The sequence below is a fragment of the Gossypium arboreum genome, chromosome 5, assembly GCF_025698485.1.
Source record: "Gossypium arboreum isolate Shixiya-1 chromosome 5, ASM2569848v2, whole genome shotgun sequence".
NCBI lineage: Eukaryota > Viridiplantae > Streptophyta > Magnoliopsida > Malvales > Malvaceae > Gossypium > Gossypium arboreum.
In genome coordinates this window covers 41,595,269-41,601,029 of record NC_069074.1, presented here as the reverse complement: position 1 = coordinate 41,601,029, position 5,761 = coordinate 41,595,269, and the positions used below count along the sequence as shown (strand labels likewise).

Genomic DNA, 5,761 nt, shown 5'->3' with positions numbered 1-5,761 from the left:
GCAAGATAGTTGGGTTTGTATATTTGGTAATCTAAAGGAAAAAACTGCAGTACGCAAGATTTCGTGCAGTTTGATAATTTGGGCTTAATGGGCCAAAAATTAGGTTCATGGGCCAACGCCCAATTCGGTAAGTATGCGCGGTAAGTGTTCTGATGGTACGTAAATGGTTAGGATATGCATGAAAACCCTAAAAGTAGCTAAATTACTATAATACCCTGATGTATGGGAAATTACCATGATACCCCTAGGTGTAAATGACCGATATGTCTATAGGGTTAATTTTGTCTGAAAAGCATGTTGATTTAAATCTGTATGTTGTATGCCATGAATGAATCTTTGTTGCATGGGGACATGGGTTATATTATGGAGGAAGCGTCCTGGTGGCTATGCCACAAATTATCTGATCTGGTGGCTCTGCCACATATATCTGTTACGGTGGCTCGCCACGATTATCTCATATCTGGTGACTCTATCACATTATTCATTACAGCGACCATCTTTGCATATTTCGAGGCGTGTAGCGGTTGGGTGGGTCGAGTAGTCTCCCACATGGTGAAAGGTTGGTAAGGGGTGCATGTGGTTGGTTATGGGTTGGGTTTTGCATATACATGAAATATCGATCGATCATTATGGGCCTATGGGCTTAATTACGTACTGTTTTGGGCTAAGGCCGATTTATTACATTTACGTGGGTTGGTGATATGGGCTATGGTTGGGTTAATTTTACACTAAGTTTCCCAAACTCATCCCTATTTTCATACATGCAGTAATCCCCAACCATAGCGGGCTTGGAGCTGCGAGGATTGAGTGGCCACTCATTCTGCAATACGGTTTTCTTCTGGTGAATTGGACTTCATTTTTCATTTACTTTGATGATTTGGTTTTTACTATGTAATAAGGCCGCTTTATTATTTTTCTTTGGGTTTTTGATTTATATCTTATTATGATGAACTTAATTTATAGTAACTGTCAAAATGGGCTAGATCTAGGGTTCGTTTTCAAAAACATAAATTTATTTCAAAGTAACACGATTACAAACAAGGCTTTTGCTATGGTAACATTTTTCAAATTTAAATATGTTTTGTTTCAAAATAAACATAATTACAATGGTAACCTAAAAATATACGCGATGTTAGAGTGTGGCAATGGCGGTGTGCATGTCTAGGATTGGATCCGAAAGAGCTTGGTACTTAAGCAGTCCGATGGACTCACCTCCTCTTTTCCGGTTTCCTACCTGGTGCACAGCTTCCATTCACTTTAACCCTTAATGAATTAATCCTTTGAACATCAAGTATGATTTTCTGGACTAAGAATGGAGAAATGTTTTAACGCTTTGATGTGGCACGTCGGATCCGGTCATAACGTCTAGGCCGGGTTTGGGGTGTTACAGTATGGACCCATGAAGTCAATACCCCATACATCAAATATTTCAAATGAAAGCATGTACATTTGAGGCATTTCGTCATGTTTAGAGATATTACCTATTCGTTGGCATTTATCACAAGAAGTAACATACCTATTGGCGTCTTTGAATAGTGTGGGCCAATAAAAACCTGATTCGAGTGTTTTATGTGCGGTCCTAGTCCCATTGTAATGTCCTCCAGTCAATCCTGAGTGGCAATGTTCCAAGATTCCAATTTCTTCTAAAATCAACGCATCTTCTAATGACTTAATCTGCACATATACGAAAAAGAAAAGGATCTTCCAAAAAGTAGTTTTTCACATCAGTAAGGAAGCGTTTCTTTTGCTGATGTGTCAACCCTTTTGGTACAACGTTAGCAGCTAAATAATTCGCAATGTCTGTAAACCAAGGTTCCTCAGGGTCAAGTATAGCGAAGAGTTGTTCTTCAAGGAATGAGTCATTTATCTCCTATTCTCCAAGTCCCTTGAGATATGGGTTTTCTAATCTAGATAGATGATCTGTTACAAGATTTTCTGCTCCTTTCTTATCTTGAATTTCTAAATCAAATTCTTGCAACAATAAAATCCATCTTATTAGTCAAGGTTTTGCATCTGTTTTAGTAAGGAGGTATCGAAGAGCTGAATAGTCAATGTAACTGAAAACTTTAGATAATATTAAATATTGTCTAAATTTATCGAATGCAAAAACCACAGCCAATAATTCTTTCTCAGTCGTTGTATAATTTTCTTGTGCGGCTGTCAAAGTTTTGCTTGCATAATAGATTGGTTGAAAATGCTTGTCTTTCCGCTATTCAAGAACCGCACCCACTGTAAAATCACTCGCATCACACATTAGTTCAAAGGGTAGATTCCAATCAGGTGCGATTATATTTGGAGCATTAATTAATTTATCTTTAAAAGTATTAAATGCTTCTAAATATTCCTGACTAAAACTGAAAGGCACATCTTTTTCTAATAAATTCGTTAAAGGCTTAGCTATTTTAGAAAAATCTTTAATAAACATTCTATAAAATTTAGCATGACCTAAAAAGCTTCGAATAACCTTAACTAAACTAGGGGGAGGTAATTTCTCAATAGTTTCAAGTTTTACTTTGTCAACCTCGATTCCCTTGCTAGAAATTTTGTGGCTTAACACAATCCCTTCACGAACCATGAAGTGGCATTTTTGCCAATTCAGTACTAGGTTCGTTTCCTCACATCTCATTAGTACTCATTTAAAATTTTTAAGGCAAAGATGGAAAGAGTTACCGAATACTGAGAAGTCATCCATAAATACCTCCATAATGTATTCCACGAGTTCATAAAAAATGACCAACATGCATCGCTGAAAAGTAGCAAGAGCATTACATAATCCAAAAGGGATTTGTCGATAAGCAAATGTACCGTATGGACATGTAAATGTCATTTTCTCTTGGTCCTCAAGAGCTATTGAGATTTGGAAATAACCAGAGAGTCTTTTCAACATCTGATCAATAAACGGAAGGGAAAGTGGTCTTTTCTTGTGGCATCGTTTAATTTCCTATAGTCAATGCAAACTCTCCATCCTGTGACTGTTCACGTTGGAATTAATTCGTTCTTCTTATTGGCCACTACAGGCATGCCTCCTTTCTTAGGAACAACCTGCATAGGGCTCACCTAAGAACTATCAGAAATAGGATAAAAAATTCCAGCATCTAGAAGTTTAATTACCTCAGCTTTTACAACTTCTTTCATGTTGGGATTTAGTCGCATTTGAGCTTGCACACAAGGTTTATATTCATATTCCATTAAAATTTTATGTGTGCAAAAAGAAGGACTGATCCCTCTTATGTCAGAAATCTTCCAAGCTATGGCTTTTTTATGCTCCTTCAACACTTGGAGTAACTTGTCCTTTTTGGTTGGCTATAAATCTGAAGCAATAATCACTGGTAATGTGGAATTATTTCCAAGAAACACATATTCTAAGTGATCTGGCAGTTGCTTTAATTCCAATTTAGGAGGTTCTTCAACAGAGGGCTTTAATTTTAATTCATTATTTACCTCAATAACCTCGTAGCTCTTCTATCTCAGTGAAGGCTCATTGGAATTTAGTTCAGCTTTTATCTTACCTATCACAGAATCATCATCGTTTACCTCCTCCCTTTGGGCAAGACCCAGTTCCAACATGTCCTTATGTACGATTTCCTATAGAGAATCTTGAGTAGCATGATCAATAGAATCAATAAAATAACAAGAGTCATCTTGTTCCCTAGAAAATCTTATGGCATCATAAATTTTAAAAATAATTTCTTTGTCACCTACCCTAAGCACAAGCTTACCATCACCCATATCAATAACAGCCCTAGCAGTGGCTAAAAATGGGTGACCTAAAATTAAAGGCACCTCAACGTCCTCATCCATGTCAAGCACAATAAAATCAACAGAGAATATGAATTTATCTACTTTTACAAGTACATCCTCTATAATACCCCTAGGATATTTAACAGATCTATCAGCTAGTTGAATACTCATCCTAGTAGGTTTTGGTTCCTAAAGGCCAAGTTGCTTGAACATTTTGTAGGGCATCAGATTAATGCTAGCGCCTAAACCAGCTAGTGCCTTCTCAACATTTAAACTACCAATTAAGTAGGGAATAGTAAAACTTCCTGGATCTTTCAGTTTGGTCAGCAGTTTATTTTGGAGTATGGTCGAGCACTCCTTGTTGAGTTCCACTATAAAAAATTCTTAAAACTTCCTTTTATTTGTTAAAAGCTCCTTCAAAAATTTTGTGTATGTAGGCATCTGCGAGATAGCTTCAACAAAAGGTAAGTTAATATGTAACTGTTTAAAAAGTTCAAGAAATTTACCAAATTGTGCATCCATGCAGTCTTTCTTCAACTCTGCTGGGTATGGGATTTGTGGTTTATATTCCCTCAACACCGATTTTTTTATTGTTTTTGGGTTTCACCTCATTATCTTCTTTTCTGTCAGCTTCTAGTGGTAGCTTTTTTGTAGATTCAGTTAACACCTCTCCACTCTTTAATGTAACTGCTTGCACATGCTCTTTTGGATTGGGTTCGGTGTTAATAGGTAGCCCTCCCCGGTGGTCTCTTTGAAATCATCCTAGCCACTGTCCTATTTGATTCTAAGCCCTTGAATTGATGCTTGCTGATTTTTAAGTGCAGTTTCAGTGTTCTGAAAACGAGTCTCTGCTACTGAAATAAACTTTGTCATCATCTCCTCAAGGTTTGAGTTTTCTTGCTAGTAAGGTTGTTGTTGGAAGCCTGGAGGGGATGGTGGTCTCTGATTGCCTTGGCCTCCCCATGAGAAATTTGGGTGGCTCCTCCAACCTGTATTGTAAGTGTTACTATAAGGATTGTTTTAAGGCCAAGGATTATTACCCATATAATTCATTTGCTCGTTCTCCATGTTAGGACCGTAGGATGGATATTCTAAATTGCTCATTCCACCTTCACTTGCATCGCACTGTATTACTGGATGAACCTGTGTAGAACCAAGTAAGCTATCAATTTATCTATTCAAAAGTTCTACCTAATTGGAAAGCATAGTAACCGAATCAACGTTAAAAATGCCGACTACTTTTGTCGGCTTTGTCCTCATGACTTGCCACTAATAATTGTTCAGTGACATCTCTTTTATGAACTCATAAGCCTCTTCAGGTGTCTTATTATTGATAGCTCCACTAGCAACTGCATCGATCATTTGTCTAGTTAAGGGATTCAAACCGTTGTGGAAAGTTTGAACTTGTAGCCAAAGAGGTAAGCCATGGTGAGGGCACCTTCTCAATAAATCCTTATATCTCTCCCATCTATCATAAAGTGTTTCTAAATCCATCTACACAAAAGAAGAGATATCATTCCTTGACTTAGCCATTTTGGCCGGTGGAAAGTATTTAAGTAAAAAATTTTCGGTCATTTATTCCCAAGTAGTGATTGACCCTCATGGTAATGAGTTCAACCACTATTTAGTCTTATTCCTTAATGAAAAGGGAAACAACCGAAGGCGAATGGCATGATCAGAAACACCATTAATCTTAAAAGTGTCGCAGAATTCCAAAAAATTTGCTAAATGAGTGTTTGGATCCTCGTCCTACAAACCATCAAACTGAACAAACTGTTGTATCATTTGAATCGTGTTAGGTTTCAGTTTAATATTATTTGCAGCAACAGCAGGTCTAACTATACTCGATTCAGTTCCTGTTACAGTAGGTTTAGCATAATCATACATAGTATGAGGAGCAGGATTTTGATCTACTAGATTTACAGAAACCACAAGAGGTAGCCGATTATTCTGATTTTTAGCCATCTCCTCGGTATTAGTGTGAATATTGCCTTCTTGCTCTTCCTATATGTATTGTAGG

The 5,761-nt window shown here is 37.2% G+C and overlaps 1 non-coding gene across 1 annotated transcript; it reads left to right on the top strand.

Annotated features, from left to right (window-relative positions):
• Positions 1–5,161: 5,161 nt before the first annotated feature.
• On the top strand, positions 5,162–5,268 carry LOC128293402 (small nucleolar RNA R71). Its single transcript, XR_008283584.1, has one exon. It is a non-coding gene; the product is annotated as a small nucleolar RNA R71 (small nucleolar RNA).
• The last annotated feature ends 493 nt before the right edge of the window (positions 5,269–5,761 follow it).